Consider the following 19,256-nt stretch of genomic DNA (forward strand, 5'->3'; position numbering starts at 1 on the left):
CTATCTTCAGAAAACAACAACAATGAAAAAAAACAACTAGTAATGCTTGCTTTGCAGGATAACACACTTTGTAGCGTTCTGTCCTATGACATACAGGACACTTGCACAGATCGACTCGTGAGCAAAATTCTCTAGTATCTATGGTCAAATAATGTCGTCTTTGTCCCCTGGAATGGAATCCTTAAACAAGGTGTATTTTTGCACTTGTAGACTGCTCTCTGCCGTGGCAGAGTTATTTTTTGGGATATCACTCTATGCAACATTGCTTTAAACATCTCTGATTCCACACTGCACAACGCATTCAGACTGACTTGCCAGCAAACATGAAGTAACATTTCATTTCTCTAAAGTTGCCTTGTAAAACAGCTGTTGTAGTAAGGCCAGTAAGTAGTAAGGCCATAGCTAAGGCTTGCATTCATCAAGCAAAAAAACCCAAACAGCCGACAACAGAGAGGTGTTGATGTAGTGGGAATGATAAATCCTGGGAATTCTACAGTAGAACTTCACAGACAGAAGGCATCTTAGTTTTCCTGTCGAGCAAAGTAGGCAAGGCCAACTGGAAATGTAGAATAGCGTGCTGCCTTCCTTTGCTTAATAATGCTGCTTGTGAAAGCAATTGAGACAATTACATGAGCTATGGATACTCCTTGAATTTTTGCCATGCTCTAGCTTGGATTCCTGCTCTGAATCATGTATCAGCCCCACATCTTGTGTGGGGTTTAAGCAGTTGTCTGATTCAGTGACCTGAGCTCAGCCAGAGCCTGACAGGTATTCCTGATCCAAATATGCCAGGATATGAGTGACTTTGATCTGCTCAACACGTGCTCCAGATATCCTAGGAGAGCTGTAATTTGTGCATCAGAGTATTTAAAGCTGTAAATAACTAGAGATTTATTTCCTCCATTTATCCCCACGTTGTGCTTTTCACAGAGTTGGTGCAGACACTCTGGACTGCTGCTCTTACTCAGAACGTTTTCTCCCTGTCTCTGCATTTGGAATATTTGTCTCAAGAGTTCTCCTCCTCCTTTTTCACTCTGCTCTCCCAAAGCACCTGCAAGGCCTCACCACTAGTTTCCAGTATAAACTCTTGTGCAGATGAGCATATTGAGCATTTTCAGGAGTATGCACTACCACTTGTTTTCTAGAGGTACCGCAGGCAGATGGTGATCTGGGCATAAAACTCAGCAGTGGGCTGTTGAAAGCTCTGAAGTTCTTACTTGGTCCTTACTTCCTATGTTCTGTACTGTGTGCTTATTTACTCTGTAAAACCAAGTATTTGTTTGTTGTTCTTTGTCAGTGAGAAAATTTCTGAAGTAGTTTCTTTCTCTACGCATTCTTTGCTGCTGTCATTTCCTATCCGTGTGTCATCGCTCTTCTCCCGAGCAGTTTTAATGCAGTGAGATTTGTTTTTCACTGGTATGCAGTGTAGTTGTTTGGCTTAACTTGAAGCACATGATTTAATTTATTCCTCTACAGCTAAACAGTGAAATTTGTGTTTGAATTTAAGTGTACGCGTAATGCACAGGCTCTTTGTGACCCATCAATTCTCCTCACTGTGACTTCAGTTTGGAGCATTTATTTCTTTGTGTTGTATGGCTGAGGACTGCTCACTGCAATTCCCTGATCTAGGTATTCAGAATCTGTATGTCTCAGGAATAAAATTTTTGGTTTGCTTAGGTTTTTTGGATTTTTTTTTTTTTTTTTAAATATATACAACTACTGTTGGAAACCAGGGTAAGAATTTCAATTTTGTTTAGTTAAATCTTTCTACCATAGAGCAGAGGAATTTGTGTAACATTTTATGTAAAGTTAGTAAGAAAGTGGTACACCTACATGCCTCTATTCCTGGGACTGTTTTTGAGCTAGTTATGGAAAAAAGTGCTGGTTCACACAGTGGAGCGGCAGTGCCTAAATAAAATGAGTGTATATTAGGAATGGCTAAGTTGCAACACTTCAAAGTGGTCGTGCAGCCTCTAGTATATTAGAAAAATAGAATATGTTAGGTTACATTCTCATGGAATGCATGTTGCCATTGCTATGATCTAATGGTTCGCTTCTGCTATCCTTCCCTGGAATGCCAAGGAGAAAATGCCAGGCAAAAATTAAACTTGGAGTTGTGTAATACCTCGCAGTAGCAAGAAGGTGAAAGTATCAAAATACAAACTCTTCCTTTGGGTTTCAATCTTGATGGGGAGTGAAATGATGTTTGAGGCTGTTAGGGCTTTGGGGATATCCTGCCTGTTAGCGAGGCATATATTCATGTTATCCAATGAAGCACGCGTATCTCCTGAAGAGAAGCTTTCACTCAGGGTAAGACATGGATGTGGTATTTCTGCCTCAGCTGCAGGGGCATTTTCCAGCTCTGCTAATCTCACGTTCAAACCCACACAGGATGTGGAAGGAATTGATGTCAATAGGGTAATCTGTTGCTTGGTTGCCCAAGAAAAGACAGCTTGCTTTAAGCCATTTAAAGAAAATTCATTGCTTGCTTACTTCGTGTCTGGTTTATTTCCTTACTGGATGCACCTACATTGTAACTATCTCTGTTGTGGGAAAAGGTAAAACTCCTAAAGAGGTTGTTTGAGGATTCTAGTCAAATTAGTGGCCAAGTGTGTAATTCAAATAACCATGGAGTCTCCTTCTCTGGAGATGTTCAAGACCTGCCTGGATGCCTACCTGTGCGACCTACTGTAGGGAACCTGCTTTGGCAGGGGGGTTGGACTCGATGATCTCTGGAGGTCCCTTCCAACCCCTACAATTCTGTGATTCTGTGATTATTTGTCTAGAGAGGTGTAGGCCGATGTGAAGGGGGGCACGTGGTGTTATCAGTACTGTGGCAGCTCTCTGTCCCCTGCTTGAGCCTTTCCTGCTCAAGAGAAAATCAGAAGTTGTTCTGCTACTGTCCATAGGAATCGTTAAATCCTCCAGGGCTCCCAAACAGTCCTGGGATCCCCTTTTCAGCCTCGCTGATGTCTAGATGCATTCTTTCTATCGGTACAAGCTTTCTATCATCTGATTTCTCAGCATGTTGTTGGACTGTTTCCCCACAAACTCCTTTTATCTCCTTCAGTGAGAATATTGCAAAAGAACAAAGTGTTCATTTCCTTTGGTTATGGATGCATCCTCATTTTACCAAAGCATGATCCATTGGTACTGGAACATACTACCTTGGAACAGCCTACCAGTACTGCAGGCTTTCTCTGCACATTTGGCAGGCACGTCAAATAATAAGATCTTTAAAAGTGTGTTTTACAAGTGACATTTTGGTATGACTTTGGATGCAGTGTTTGTGGATGTAATTCTATATTACTTGTCCAAAGGTACAGCTGTAAAATTAAATCTCTGCAAGTACCAACAGAAACTCACAATTAGTTTTATTATCATCACTTTAACCACAACTCTGTGATCTGTTCCAGGATCTGGGAGTATTAGGAACTGCAGCAAATTTCATTTCTGTACCTAAGAATTGTTTCCATAATTTAATGCAACATTATTGGTAGGAGATTGCTTTAATATTTGTAATTAATATACTACTCATTAATGGCTTAAATTTTTCTAAATTCCAAGTTGGCCATGTGTTTGTTTTATATACTAATATTACGCTGGGCTCAATACCAGAGGAGCAGCTCAGGCAAGTGCTCAGAGCTGCATCCAGGGCTGTTTTGTCAGATTAGGGTCTGTTGATTAGCACTGTGACCAGATGAGCCCGGATGGCCCCATTTGCTCCATGCACAGAAGGGTGCAGAGCTGCCATGAAGCCCCTCAACTCCCTGGCTGGATGCGTGCCTGTCCTGGCACCAGATGATAGCAGATGGTAGCAGCCCTGAGGGCCTGTGGACCAGTTGCAGGCAGCTGGGGCAGCAGATCCAGTCATGTTTTTCTGTGCTGCGCCCTCCCCCTTCCACTGCTGCGATTGCAGGGCTGTGTGGCCTCCCATGGGCTGTGTGACTCCTCTGTCACTCAGGGACTCCTTTATACCACCAAAATCCCCCACTGGGGACTGCAGATGGTTTGTGCTCTCGTTGTCTTTTGTGCAACATAAAGGAGGCCGGACAAGCTGAGAATACATTCTGCAGGTTTTGGCATCTGTGGTGATTTTTCAATTGATGCTTTCACCTGCTGTACCGTGATCTGCTCAGAAGTCTTGTGCAGCACTGCATTTCCATCCCATGTCAGTGTTCTTCCACTTGATCCTTTTAGCCTTTTTTCACTTGTCTTTTTGATGGTCTCAACATCAAAACTTTCATTTTGTGTATTCAGCTTGGCCCATTGTCTTTCACGTAGGTGAACGACTAGGAAAATGCAAAATCTTTACTTAATGTGCATTTCTGGTCTTCAGATGCTTCTAACCGTTGCACTGAAATGCTACTTGCTCTGAGGATCTTGCTTTTGTGCGCACTGCTGCGGATCACAGTGCAAGATGATGACCTTTGGTAATGATCCATCAATTTGTCCTTTGCTCCAAGTGAGAGTCAACAGGAAGAGAAAGGAGATGGCAAGTACTGGTACATAGTTTACTTTATTTGATGTTTGCTGAAAAGTTAGGTTTTGCTTTTTCAGTACCTGTCTCATAGGTATTTTTTTCAGGAACGAAGTCGTACAGTCAGGCAGCGTGCATCTTGCTTTTTAATAGTCATCTAACGACTTATTTGAATTATGTCCTCTTTTGTTATGTCACTGAAATTAGAGCAGCTGAAAATCTCTTTTTATAGAGGATGCATTCATGAGTATGTTGTAGATTCTCATTATGTGCAGAATTGAACGGGCAGCAGTTAGAAATTGCAGATGTGTAGCTTATTTTTATGGTAGAAGATTCGTAGAGTTTGTAACATTTCACAGTTCTCTTACTGAGTCATTTTGGGGGGTGAATGAAAATTGTTTTTTCTCTGGTGGAACCATTTTCAAGAATGAATAGCACAAATATTTGTTGAAAGCTGTATTGCTCTGGTACAATTTCAGCTATTTTTAAATCCTTGTCTGTGGGTGAGAGAAGAATAACTTTTGTAACTTTCATCCAATAAGAACTCTGCCTCAAATGCATTGAACTTAGCTTTCTGCTGATATTTCTGAACCACTCGTATGCCACCATTTGTTGTGCCTTCGCACTTCTCTTTCAGAAGGGTTTTACAGTCCTAGGGAACAGAGTAGGAGCCCCCACTTGGCCAAAGTTGTTTTCCTAGAGCTTCTGTTACGTTATTTTCTTTTGTGTTGACTGTTTAGCAAAGGAGAAAGGAAGTGAATCCAAATAAGGAAAAATAAAAAAGGCAAGAGGGTAAGGAAGAGGGGAAAAAGCATGTGTTTGCTGCAGAGCAGCCGGCTGTTGTTCTCCATGTTTGGAGCCTGATGAAGGTTAGCTACCCATTTCCTCTGTGCGTGGCTCTGAAAGTTAGCCCATTCCTTAGCAGCATTGTGCATGTAGATGTCCAAGCACCCATGAAGACAGAAGAAACAGCGATTGGTCTATGACGTGCCTTTATATTCTACTGTGGGCCCAATTCTGTTCAGCTACAGAGAAAATAGAAACTAGCTCCAAGCCACACCAAAGGCAGGTGCTCTTAAGGAGCTGTACACGTAGCATTGGGGTTGGTGTGAAAATACCAGAAAGGTATATTGGTGCATTTGTAGTTACTGTAGTAATGCTGAAATTCTGCGAATCCTTTGTGTTTTACCACTGCTGTAATTGCTGCCTGTTCAATTTGTTGGAAGTCTGGGGGACTTTAAAGATACATAGATATTAACATTTTTACTAGAAATCCTAGAAAATAGGATTTTTCTAGGAGGGGTGCAAAAGCCTTCTCAAAGGGAGAGAAATGTGAAAATCCAGTGATGATTTCTGTATTTTTTTAATTTGACAGATGAAGAGTCTTAACTGAAGGCCAGCCTCCACTTGTGTCACATGTCAGATGGTTCTTACAGCTCGCACATCCACTGAGAATAATTCATTAGCTAACTTCATCCTCTCTCGTCATCATACATATGTCAAGATAAGCACAAACAAAGGACAAATAATGAAAAATGTTCTGAAATGCTTGGCATTTCACTTCTTCTCTTTTCATATTGCTTTGGCCAGTAAAATAGGTGTTGTGCTGTCCGTGCCAAGTGAGGGTACCGCAGATCAGAGGGATGTGTCTGTGAATGACCAAGTCACAACTGGCCTTTAAACGATCATTCCGTCTGAGCCTTCAATCTAAAGGGATTTATGCAGTGGTCCATCAGAGCAGTACTCATAAGTCAGGAAATTTGGGCGAGACTCATCAGCGGCGCTGATCATTTGCACTCGAAGCATGTGCAAACGGTGCTGTAAGCACCGGTATGTGCGTAATACATACAAAGTGTAAAAGCTTCAGATAGATGGAGGAATGTTAACGACTTTCATCGTTTGACCTACTTTGGAATGCAGCCGCGTACGCACGTATCTGGAGCAGTTGTCTCCCATCGTACAGCGGAGCTGAAGAGCAAATTCCTTCCTACTACTGAAGCCCCAGACAACAATGCCGTGGCTTCCATAGGGAAAGGATTTCGAACCCTTGGCTTTGAGATTACACTGCAGGCGGTACAGAACGACCTTTGCGTTTTGACATAAATGTAGTTGCCAGCTGGTTATTCTAAAGAAACAGTTTGTGAAGCAGCCTGTTTAGTTGCTGTTTAGTAGGTTGGTAGCCATCTGATAAAGAAAACAGCCGTAGCTTAGGGCAGTTGCGACTGCTGTGCTCCGTGCTTGTGGCAAGATTTTGCTCTCCTGAGACTGAGCAAAGAGAGCAAAGCGGGAGGTGTGTCAGGACCCGGGGCACGGAGCTTTAAGTCTGTGCGTGCCCGTGTTTCTTGTCATCTGCATTGCCACGGTTCTGTTGGGCTGTTCTGCAGTGTTTTGCGGCACTGGTCCTCGGATGTGGCAGTGCGTGCCTTAAGTTTTCATTCCTTTTACGTTTTTGTAACCGCTTTTTCCTACGGGAGTCAGCTCAGGAAGTCGCCGTGATGGTCCAAGACGCGGTAAATAGATGAGTAACGCGAGGCGTAGAGCTGGTCGCACCAAACTGCTTTCAGATAGCCAGGGTAATTGAAATGGAAACGGGGATGAGGGATGGTTCTCGGTCGCGTCGATGACCCCGATAACTGTTAGCGCTAATATCTGTACGAGGACTGAAGAAGGGAGAAAGTAATGGGCGTGCTAACGGCGCCAGCTCGTAAATCGCGGTAACAATGTAGCAGCTGCAGCGCTGCCCCTCGGGGCGCTTCTTTCCGGTGCCGCCGCGGCTCCCGCTGGCCGCCGCCGCGCCGCAGACCCCGACCCGGCCCGCCCGGCCGCCCCCCGCCCACCGGCGACGGCGGGGAAGGGGCCGGCGCGAAGGCGGAGGCCGGCGAGGGGCGGCCCGGTCCCGGCCCCGCCGCCGAGGGGGCGGTGCGCGCCCCTGCGCGGGGAGGCGCCGGCCGCGCCGTGGGCGCGGAGGGGCCGCCGCCGCGGGCGGGAGCCGCCTGCCGCAAGGACGGGGTGACTCGGGCCGCCGCCGGGAGCCGCCCTCCTTCCGCGGGGCGCGGGCAGCGGAGCCGCAGTGCGAGCCGCGGCGAGGTGAGTGGGCGCCGGGGGCCGGGCCGCGGCGGGGCTTCCCGCGGGGCCGGGCAGGTGCGCGGCTCGCGGCCTGCGCGCTCCGTGCCCGCCGGTCGGGAGGAGCGGGCGGCCGGGTGCTGCGCGGCCCCGTGGGGCTCGCTCCGGCGCCGGGTTCGCCTTTCGGCGCCGGCTCTTAGTAACTCTCTCCCCCCGGGGAGGATGCCGCGGGCGCTCGGCGCTCTGCGATGGATTCCGTCGCCCGTTTTCTCCTCGCCGTTTGTTCGGTGTCTTTATGCGTGCGTAAGGCTGTTCTTCTTAGCGGCGTCCGCGGTGGGGAAGAAGAAGCGCTGCAGGTCTGAGGCGTGGTGATTTCAGAGCAGGGGATGTTGCCGTTCTTTCCTGTTCTCCCGTACAAAACGTAGGCTTATGCTCCCGCTCTGGCTCTTTTTCTGCATTGTTTGTTGGCGTATGGTGGAGATGGCTGTTTTTTTTTTTTTTTTTCTTAGCATGCTGTTTGTTCTTTTTCTCCTAGCCTTCGAGGGTATTGCAAAAAGAACAAACTGAAAAATCATTTTGAGGCCGTGCGGCGCCAAAATATGCACCATGTGTTGTCTACAGACAATAAGGGTTACATAATTTAATTTTTCGTGATTTGTTGCTGAAGAGATGCCGGGAGCATGCAGAGTGCGTTTATAGCATCCTTCCATTTTTGGAGGGTGCTCAGTGGCAAAATCACTGCACTACACAGCGTTGCATTGGAATGTTTATGAGGTGTTCAGTGCTGGTTCTCTGGTACCTGTGATCCCACCTGGGCCCGTACCGTGCTGCATGTCACCAGTGCCAGAGCTGCATCCTCAGTTTCCCCAGTTCTTCCACTCCTTTGGGAAAGGCTTCCTTCTAGGTGAAGAAGATGATGTGAGGAAGGTGTGTGGTGGCAGCGTCCAGCCACGAGGTATGATGTCATTATTAGCATATGAAAGGAACAAACCTCATGCTTCCTTTGTATTCTATAGCTGCTGTTCAAAAATACAGATGCTTTCACCAGAGCTGGAGATACCACAATGGGTACTGGATGCTATTCTGTGTGTGTGTACCTATTTATACGTCTTACCTTATTTATATCTTACGCTGGAATTTAAATATGTTGCTTCAAAATGGACTCTGAGGTTGCATGGAGTTCATATAATGTAAAAAATGGTCTGGGGACCATTTTTAGCTCTGTGCATGGAAGCAGTTCAACTTCCCAGAGCTGTAGCTGAGAAGCATTCAGTCGCTGCTCACCTGGCTTTACAAACAGCCTCACTGCACCAGATGCAGGTTTGAGCATTGCTGCCAGTCTTGCAGGCTCTGTAGAACTGGTTTGTCTCGATGCACCTACCTTTCTCCACAATGACCCTCTGCCTTCCTCAAACACTTACTTTATCTCGCTGTTTGGTTTTAAGGTCAGTTTGGCAACGCTGTGTTTTACACTTGTGCTTTTTCAAACCTGTTAAATTCACGGTGTTGTGCCTTTAAGGAACCTTGTGATGTTAATAGTGGCTGCCAGCCAGAACAATATACTGTTTTGTCAAATTCCCCGAGAAGAAGTGGAATAAAATTTTATTTGCCCACTTTACTGTGTAACTGAAAAAATTAACCAGAGTATGTTTTTTTTTTTTACGTGCCAATATGCTTTAAACTGCAACTAAAGCTCCAATACACCACAAAATAGGAGGGGGCTTTCTGAGTATGGGACTGAATGAGCTTATTGTATTATTGAATTATGAAGTATAATTTATTTTCCTTTTTTTTTTTTTTTTTAGTTCAACAGGATTTTTTTTTTATTTTTTATTTTTTCAAAAACTTCAGACAGAAACAGGATGCTTAGGGTGTAGGTTTTGTTCCATTGACTACTGAATACTAACGTAAGGAGACAGTGACAAAATACCTGTTCGTGTAGCATTTCTTACTCACTGTAATGAGATGTAAATACGTGCTTACAATTAATTAGTACGCTCAAACCCTACATTCAAGAACACAGCCAGCTGTGCTGCTTTTCACATTATAGGGTGATGTTGTTGGTGTCCTGCTGCCATCGTGCATGGCATGCTCAGCCTCTGTTTTCATATTGCCCACTGCTGATCCTCCAGTGATGTTCTGAAGGTAAAGAGGCTGGAGAAAAGTTGCTGTCAGGAAGAGCATTAATTTTGTGGCCCCACAATGGAGGTGGAAATACGGATAAACAGACGTGTTGTTATATGGTTTTTCAAAGAAGGCTGGTGGATAAGTGAATTGAACATTTTTTTGTAAAAGTCCTCCTCCTGCCTAAAAGGAGACATGTACTCTTGTGTAGCTGTAAGCCTGTATGTTGGCACTCTGATGTTAATGATCCGAGGTATTTGTCTAACCATACTTGGGCTCTTGCAGGCTGAGAAGAATGTGATCAGCTATTCTTGTTACAAATTGATACTTGAGCTTAGTGTCTTCAGGAAGGCTCTAGCTCCTTTCTGCTGATATTGAGTGCATAGGATGCGTTTTATACAGAAAGTGACAGGAGGTCTCTGTGATGTTCCACTGTGGCATCTTGTTCGTGGACAGTTGGAAGGTCAGTGATGTTAAGGAAAAGGTTGAAAATGCCTGTTTCTGCAGCTGTTAGAATAAAAGCAGTGATAAAGCTTCATGTAGCATGGACAAATGCTGCTGGGGCACCTCTGTGTGGGTTGAGATCACTGCGCCTTGTCCTCAGGTGTTCTACCACCCTTGGCAATGATGGCTTTTTGATATCTTGAGCGCTGGGTGATTGTGATTTGGGTATGGAGACTGAAAGGTGTCTGGACTGCTATCTTCTTTTTGTAGAAATCCAGTTTTAAATGAAATTGGGTCTCCCTTCTGTAGAGCGTGTAAGGCAAGCAGGCTCCCATGATACTAGAATGTTGTTGTACTCATAGAAGAGTTTAAGTAACACTTAGAAAGAATCACATGTATTAGAAGCATACAGGTAATATGTTGAGGGTAGCGCAGTAGCAGGCTCTTTTCTGAGCATCTTGGTAAAACTTCCTGTTGAGGTCTGCAGTGGGGTTGTGAATTCTGGATTCTTAATTTGAGATGTAGTCACTTATGCCACAAATGTACACAGAATCACAGAAACACCAAGGTTGGAGAAGACCTACAAGGCATCCATTCCATCCACCCATCACCAATAGTTCTCACTAAACCAGGTCCCTCAACACAACGTCCAAACGTTCTGTGGATGTGTTTCAGTCATTCCCTCCAGTGTTTTGGAATCCTGTTATTTGTTTTGATACTGTTGAAATTAGGCTTTGAAGTTCCCCAGACAGGATACATCAGTTTAGATTCCCAGGCAAATGGCTAGTTATTGTCTTCATATCTTTCTGTTGTACTTGGGGAGAGATATTGATTTTTTTCCATGGAACGCTAGCATACTGGGGAGAAAATTTAAGCGATGATGGTTAAATGCAATTTGGATGTAGATGGTTATGATTACTATCCTAATGATTTGTGCCATGTTACATTTACAGTTTTGTGTTGCAGCTTTTAAAAATTATTATTATGTTTGAAGTGGGCTGTAATAATTGAAATTAATTTGCAGTTGGGATGTGAACCCTGTGAATTGTCCATTCTTTGTCCAAAGAACCTGACCAGTGTAGTTAAGCCTAAGTTAGTGGTGAAAATAGTGCACTTTGTCTGTTAGAATTATTGAGGAAATACCAAAAGGTGGAGGCTTGGTGGTCTGAGTGGTTGGCTTGGTGGATGGAGGGGGCAGTGTAGTAAGTCACTGTGTCATAATTAGTAGTTTGGATTTTTGTTCTTTGTATTAACGTTGGAAATTATCTGAAAAAGCCCTTGTAAATGAAGAACAGAATGTTGAAACTGTTGTTGAGCTCATGTTTGTTTGTGCTGCCATACAGCAAATCAGGAGATGAGCAGAAAACCTATGGAGTTAGTTGGATAGTTTAGATTTTCTGGTTCCAATTTCATAAGGTGCATGCCTCTGTTTCTCTGAGAAGTTTCACGTACACATATATTCTTGGATTTCAGACTTGTAGTCATAAGAAGTTTAATAATACTGTTGGTGTGCTTTTGCACCTCTTATTGACCACCAGAGAAAGATGTGAGGCAACAATTAAAGTTTACGTAATGAGCCCACCTAAATATTGCATGGAAGACAGTCAGATGCGTTTTGTTAAGTGCTGTGATGGCCAGAATCCATTGGCTAGGATCCACTTGAAAATCAGATTAAAAGTTTCTGTGCTTGACAAATACATTGTCATTAGTTTAAAAATTCCCTGGAGGTTGGTATCATAATTAGATGAGCCTGAAGCGTCCAACGGTAAAATTCATTTTCCTCCAGGAACGGCAAATAGAATCTTAAAAAATAAAGTAAAATGGACTGACCGATTTCTGTCAGAGGGAGGAACCTTGGTAAGAAAGAGGATTGCCAGGAATGAATGCAGCAGCCAAAGCCACAGCTGCCTGCAGTCCTGGGGGAGACCAGCCAGGAGATCTGTGAGAATCCTGCTTGGAAGCATCCCCACAGGTTTGTTAGATGCCCTTATTGAGGGCTTCACTGAGTTACATGTCAGAGATGCTGAGTACTGGTAAAAATAGCAGCAAAAGGTTATAGGAGCTGTGACTCCCTTTGGATTGTGTTTGTCACAAAAATTAATTCCCATCTTTATGTGTTTCTTTGTTCCCTCGGAGTGTGAAATTCATGGTTCTAGGCTGTAGTGTTTCAACTTCAAAAGCGATGCATGCTGAGCTGCCTATTTTCTTTATTTAAAATTTATTTTAAAATGAGTTATTCTGCTTGGTTGATCGTGTTATTCTTCTGCAGCACTACTGATCTGAATCTCTTTTTCAAGCTGGTGGTTGGGGAAAATAGTTATTTCTCTCACAAGAAGTAACAGAGTGGAGATTGTGAACTCGTCGTCTCTTAAATGTAACCAGAGCTATGTAAAACCCATTACTTATGCTTGTGATTGATTGCTCTAGTAAAGATGTCTACGTTGTCTACATGAACATAAATACTGTCATCAAAGAGATAATTTCCTACGTATCTGTACTGGATAGGGAAGTTATGAACCTAGCTGTGGAGGGCTCTGTGAGACATTTGAACTGGGGGTAAGTCGGGCTGTGGTGGTACCGGCTGTCTGAGCAGGCTGACAGCCTCACCTCGGACCTGCCTGCCATCACAGCTCTGTGCTCACCAGTGGCTGCCTGCTGAGCTTTTGGCGGGGGCCAGCAGGGCCAGCTTCACAGTTTCTTTTCTCACTGGTGACAGGATGAGGGGAAGTGGCCTCAAGTTGCACCAGGGTGAGTTTAGGTTGGATGTCAGGAGAAACTTCTTTACAGAAAGGTTGTTAAGCACTGGAATTGGCTCCCCAGGGACGTGGTTGAGTCATCATCCCTGGATGTGTTTAAAAACTGTTCGGATGTGGTGCTCAGGGACATGATTTAGCAGAGGGTTGTTAGAGTTAGGGCAGTATGGTTAGGTTGCGGTGGGACTTGATCTTTAAGGTCTTTCCCAACTTGAGCAATTCCATGATTCTGTGTCTTGCTGAGTGATGTCCATTTGCAAAAATGCTCGTAAGCCTGTGTAGCCAAGTATCAGAACTAGAATAAATGTCAGAGTTCCTCTCAAATGCTCACCTGGTAATCTCTGTGTGTAGCTATGATGCCACTTCTGTGTCATTGTCTAAAAGGTGTTTTAAGTTCCTTAAAATTTAAGATCTTCTTGTAAAACGTAATTTACACCTCGCTCAACATTTAGAGACATTACATGAACTTAGATAAGTGTGTATTACAGACCTGTACTGAAGCTGGTTAAGTGTGTTTACTGTTGGGCTGCTAAGTGTGACAGGTTCATATTTTTCATTATAAAACTTGGTTAAAGTGGGGTGCCATTGGAAACACAGTGGTGCTGCTTCTCAGGTGTAGATTGTCACATTCCTTAGAGTTCCCAGAATTAGAATTCCCATTTCTTAGCATAGTTTAAATGTCACTGGTTCAGTTGCACAGAACAGCTGAGTGTATTTAACCAAATATGACCTATATATACATGTGTGTGTATGTATGTACATTTGTTTCTCCCTTGGGCACTGTGTTAAATGCACCAAGTACAGCAATTTCTGGAAGACTTATTTTTCTGGTGTCCATTTATCTAGGCCTACATAATAAGGTTGAGATTCTAAGAGGTGAACTAATGCTGATGAAAATTTTTCCTTTATTTTCCTAAATTTAATTTGGGTGGTTCTTTTTGCTTAACTGTATCGTGGTTGGTTTTGCATTAGTTTTGCCTTGCAGGCTAGACCACATTCATTCCAAATGAGATCCTTTGGCTTGTAGAAGAAATTCTTTGTAATGATGGCAGTGGGGCTGCCTGGAGGAGCTGCGGATGCCATCCCTGGAGGTTTTCATGGCCAGCTTGGATGAGGTGCTGCTCAGACTGATCTAGTGGGTTGCAGTCAGCCCGTGGCAGGGGGTTGCAACCGGATGAGTTTTATGCTGTCTTCCAGCCTAAGCTGTCCTATGATTATATAATTTTAGAAACTGATTCACTGTTTTGAAAGAATTTTTTTGGTTTTGTGTTATTTGATTTTCTGTTAAGACTGATATTAATACTGACTGTATGCAAAGACATGTAGCCAGAAACCTCATATTTATGCCTATTAATAGGGGAAAAAGCTTTGGTTTAGATGCACTCCAAAGATTCCGTTAGTTTTATTTGTCTTGATTGATCTTGGCACGTTTGGCTCATTGTGACAGGAAAAACACCAACTGAAACGGCAGCTAAGGTTGTAAGAATGTGAAGTCCAGAGGTGTGTACCTCTCTTAAGGCTTGCTTTATGCTTTTCTCAGTTTACAATGATAAGGGGATAGTCTATTTTCTGTAAAGGAAACCTAATCCTCAGATTTCGTGCCTCTTGCTATGTCTCCTTTCCAAAGCTTGTGGTACTGCTTTTACCAAATAAGTAATTTTCTTTCCATTACTTTAGTAAAAAGCCACCTAAAAAAGGGGAGACTGCTGTGGGGGATAAAACCACAAGAACTGTCAAACTCAACTATTCAATCTGGAGAAATACAGATACTTTTCCTTAAATCTTTTTCTGGATAATTTTTGGTTTTATCTCAGGTTCTAAATCATGCAAACAATTCTGAGAGATTTATGTGATTTTTGAAGTTTTTGAAATGACATCCCTTTATTAATGCATAAATGGTGTCTGGCTGTATATTAAACAGCCTTTTTGACTAAAAATATATTGATTTTATATATATATAGATAGATTTTATATATATCCATATATATGTAAAAATATATATTGATACGTGAAATAATATAGAAAGAATAGTCGTAATTATAGACGATGAGGAATTCATCTTCTGAATACTTAAGATATAAGAAAAGTAGTATTTCTGAACTTCCTTTCCAGAGGAAAAACGTATTGACTTAGTCTTTGCTGATCGTGTGTTGTTTGGAAAACATGGCAGTGCTGAAAACATAGAAAGTTTAGCTTTCTACTGAATATGTCTCATGGCATGATGTAGGCTGTAACCCAGCTGCAGCAAGCCTTATTTGTCAAATAATTATTTTGATCTGTGCCCATGACTCTAACATCAATGAATGCTTACTCATGTAAGTAGCTCCATGAAAATTTGGTATTATAATCGTTCCAGGTTAATATAGAATTGGCTGTAAAGTGACTGTGCCCCCATGTTGAGAACAGTAAGGTCAAGGAGGTTAGAATCCCAATGTTGCTACAACTGATTCTGATCTTCCTGCTGTTGTGAATGACGTATCTTGGTTCCTCCTCTATCCAAAGTACATTTTAATTGTAAACCTGATTAATTATCATTTACTTTCAGGCTGACAACCTGAATCCAATAAAGAATGTTGAAGCCTAGAAGTGGTGTCATCTAAGGCAGGAGAAATTAAAAAGGATTTGCATTCTGTAGAAAAGAAATGAGTTTTCTCAACGAGTTCTGTACTTAATGACTTAAATATAATGCTACTGTGGTGGTTTGGTTTTGTTTTTTTTCAGTGCTTCCAAACTTAGTGAGGTTTACTAAAGAAGGAAAGAGTTGTAAGCCTGTTACAGATAATGTAAATGGGCATAGCTCTTAATTGGGCTATTCTTGAAAAAGCAGGCCAAATGTAGTTTAAGTGGATTAAAGGAATATAGTCTGCTTTGTTCAGTGCATCTGATCAGTTTTTCCTTCGATCTGTGTAATGCAAGTTTAAGAATACTGTAAAATGTAGTTTATTAGGAAAATAGCAAAAGTATTAGATGTTATGTTAACATTTGCTGTGTATGAGAAAAAAACTTTCCAGTGTGAATATTTTACTTTCCAAGTTTCCTATGAAATGGTTTCTTCATTGGCTGTTTGTATGATTTCATGTACTTACCTTTGCAAAACTCCAGAGTTTTGTACAACTGGACTTCATTGAAGGCATTTTGTCTCATTACGTGCATATGATTATATTTTGCATTTTTTAATAGCTTTTCACTTAAAAGTTGAGAAACATTGTGTCTACGGTGCATGTATCTGTGATTCTTCTTGTTGTTAGTTACCAGGAATTAAATATTGTGGTCTCTGGAGCGTCAACTGTCTTGGGCTGCAGTTAGCTGCTACTGCTTCATTTTCACCCGAAGTGAAAATGTGGTATTTTACTTGTTTGCAGTTTGTATTACAGAGCATGGCTAGAAAGCTTACTGAGGGAAACTGAGTATTAACTGTTTCACATTGAACAGGAACTGAATGTGTAATATTGTAGGCTGTTCTTTATGGGTAAATAAATATGAAGTAGGTTTAAGCCTTAATCCATTATTCATGCACGGAGAGGACCCAAGCAATAAAGATTTACTAATGCTTATAGCACTGTTTATGTCAGACAGGGCAGGAGTAGTTTTGTACAGGCATTTGCTGTGGAAAGAATGAGTAGGGCTGGGAACCGTTCCGTGGCCGTGCCTGTCTGGTGCACTGCGGTGAGCAAAGTCTGGGATTAAGGCTGAAAGAAATGGGGATTAAATGCCGTCCGTTGTAAAGATTCAGCTATTGTACACACTTCCCAATTACCTTGGTGAAATCTCAAGTCTTGAAAAAGCTTCCAAACTCAGGAAAATTATTTCCTGACACGAGTTGTTCCAATGAGAAACGCTTAGTCTTGCTGCTCTTACCTCTTTTTCAGCAAGCACGCTGTAAAAAATGCTAGCCTAAACTGTGTTTTTATTTCATGAAACAACTCCCATTAAGTCTGCTAAGGACCTCACTATTGCTTTTGATTTACAGATACTGCTGTTGGTCTTGCGGGCAGTATAAAACCCAAAGACTAGCAAATACATCCTCCTGTTTCATGCTGAGATTTAGGATGGGGAAGTAGCATTTCCCCAAGTATCTTTCCTTCATAGGGACAGTGTTCTATGAAGAACTATACCTGGCATATCCTCCTGTTCCTGAATGATAAACCAACTATTACGGAGTTGATTACTTAAAATTAAACTTGCTTATTTTGAGAGTCCAAGTGATTTTATGTAATAACAGATTATGAGTTTGTTTCCTGTACTTATCGTGTGTTTAATGTGCCTATTGAGTTACAAAGCCGCAGACCTTTAATCAATTAACTGCAGAACAAGAATAATTTGAATTATAAGACTGCATATTCTGAAATGTCACGTGTCTGTAATCTTGAAATTATTCTTTTCATTCATTTCTTTGAAGCTTTCCTATCTTATCATCCTTATTGTCTCAAAGCACTTCTTCTGATTTCCTTCCTTCACTGATTTATTTTTTTCCTCACTCTCAGTTTCTCACTCATTCACACTCTTTCTTTATTTTTTCGTCCTTGGGATTCACTGCAGTTCTCATCGCTGTAGCACCTCCACAGACCTTCGGTGATTTTGGACTTCTGCAGTTCTCTGCTTACACATCCATTCTCACAGTCTTGGCTGTTCTTTTGTTTAGTGAGGATGGATGCCTGAAGTTGGAATGTGCTTAATATTTCTTGTTATTAGGCATTTTCTGGAATTGAGGATTGTGGCTATAAAGTGAGGGATGCGGTGAGGATTCAGCTGGTCCGTAGCAGGTGACATGGTCACCTTTTCAGTCAGCTGCTGAACTGTGCCAGAGCTCTCACTTCTCTGAAAAATATCCTTTATGAAAAACCAGAATTACATTCTTGTCAGAGAAGCTCCCGTGCATCAGAAAAGGATGGTGCATGGTTGCTTCTGCTTTCACCTCCAACAAGTCCAGTGTGTTAGCAATAAGGAGGAACATTCACTTGAGCTTTTTTCCATCTCTTCTGCAAATGAAAAAAGGGATGCTCTCTTTCAAAATATGCAACAGGGCAGATGGAGCAAGGAATGCCTGGGATCAATTTACAACATCAGTTGGTGCAGGTGTGTATGAGTTTGTACTGGTTGGCACGTTACGGCTTTTTCAGAGAGCTGAGCCATAGGAGATTAAGATTAGTACATGGGGTTTTTTTAGTCTCTTCAGAGAGTTAAAAATACAGCCCACGCACATCATACCAATTTTAGGTTAAGATATATATATATATATAGCAAAAACATGACATTGTTAAAGCCATTTCTGAGCTGAGAACGAATTTATAACGTTGTAAAAATGCTTCTTGCATACAGTGATTTCAGATCACCACTCTGGAAGTACTCCTGTGATGCTTTATTCATTTTTAACAAGTAATTTTATCAGAAGCAAGGGCTGTGAGTAATAAGTAAACATCAGTGATACATTTGTTCTTATGCAGATGTTAAGCATTGCAAAGTGTTCCAGAAATAGTTGCTGCATGCTGGTGATGCTTCTGAGACTCCGAAATAACGAAGGCACTTTTCTATCAGGACAGTGGTGCTTTAGAACTTGTGCTCTTTGAACAGCTTGACACAGGTAATTCTGTTTACTTGAGATTTCAGGAAAATATCATCCCTCTGCCTGAAACTGATTTGCACTTCCACTTAATTTATTAGCTGTGAATATTTATGATCAACATCAACACTTAGAAATTTTAGATGGGCTAAAGACTGTCATTACTGAACCTACTGAAATGTGCTTTTGTCTAAAATTCTGAATTTTGACCCAAATCAAATGCTTTTGGCTTTTGTATCCGATAATCTCTTTAGGGCAGCTGCTCAGGGAGAAGTATTTAAGAAGGAAGTGTATAAGGATTTCCAGTCGTTAGCTTCTATCATTGTCCTTTGTTTATTCAGTCTGTCTGGATTTGTTCCCTGCACTTTCACTGTGCTTGTTTTATCTGAAACATGGATTTGTAAGCCATGGGAAGTTTCTGTTGAACTTGGTGAGAATTTGGCACTGGTAATGCTGCAGCTGTGTTACCCTGCAAAATAACGTACCAGGTATATAATTCACAGGAAAAATCAGTCTGTAAAACTAGAATACCTGTACTCTTTCTTCTGGGAATCTGTGGAATTTAACAAGCAGTTTCATGGGAGATGAACAGATTCTATCAAAATCTAAGATGCAAGTCACAGTTTTGTTGTAAATATTTGTTACATCTTGGTATTTAACGCTCGTTGCCGTACAGTTACACTCTGCAGCCAATTAACAACTTATTTGCACTGATACTAAGACATTCAGAAGAAATCTTTGTTTTATGGAAGAAGGAGGAAAACAAAAATGCATGTAAAAAGGCAGTTAAGTATTTACCCTTAATTTTATCTGGAAGAGATGCTGGGAGTTA

The 19,256-nt window shown here is 42.1% G+C and overlaps 1 protein-coding gene across 2 annotated transcripts in view; it reads left to right on the forward strand.

Annotated features, from left to right (window-relative positions):
- Positions 1-19,256, forward strand: part of HECW2 (HECT, C2 and WW domain containing E3 ubiquitin protein ligase 2) — a 176,624-nt gene that overhangs the window by 14,822 nt on the left and 142,546 nt on the right. Inside the window, exon 1 of one of the 2 annotated variants that reach the window (XM_048952761.1) lies at positions 7,456-7,567. The exons of the other annotated variant lie outside the window; for it this stretch is intronic. The gene's annotated coding sequence lies outside the window, so the exon portion shown is untranslated. Of the gene's footprint in view, positions 1-7,455; positions 7,568-19,256 lie in introns of those variants that run through there. 2 annotated transcript variants of the gene reach the window in all.

The sequence above is a fragment of the Lagopus muta genome, chromosome 8, assembly GCF_023343835.1.
Source record: "Lagopus muta isolate bLagMut1 chromosome 8, bLagMut1 primary, whole genome shotgun sequence".
Lineage (NCBI taxonomy): Eukaryota > Metazoa > Chordata > Aves > Galliformes > Phasianidae > Lagopus > Lagopus muta.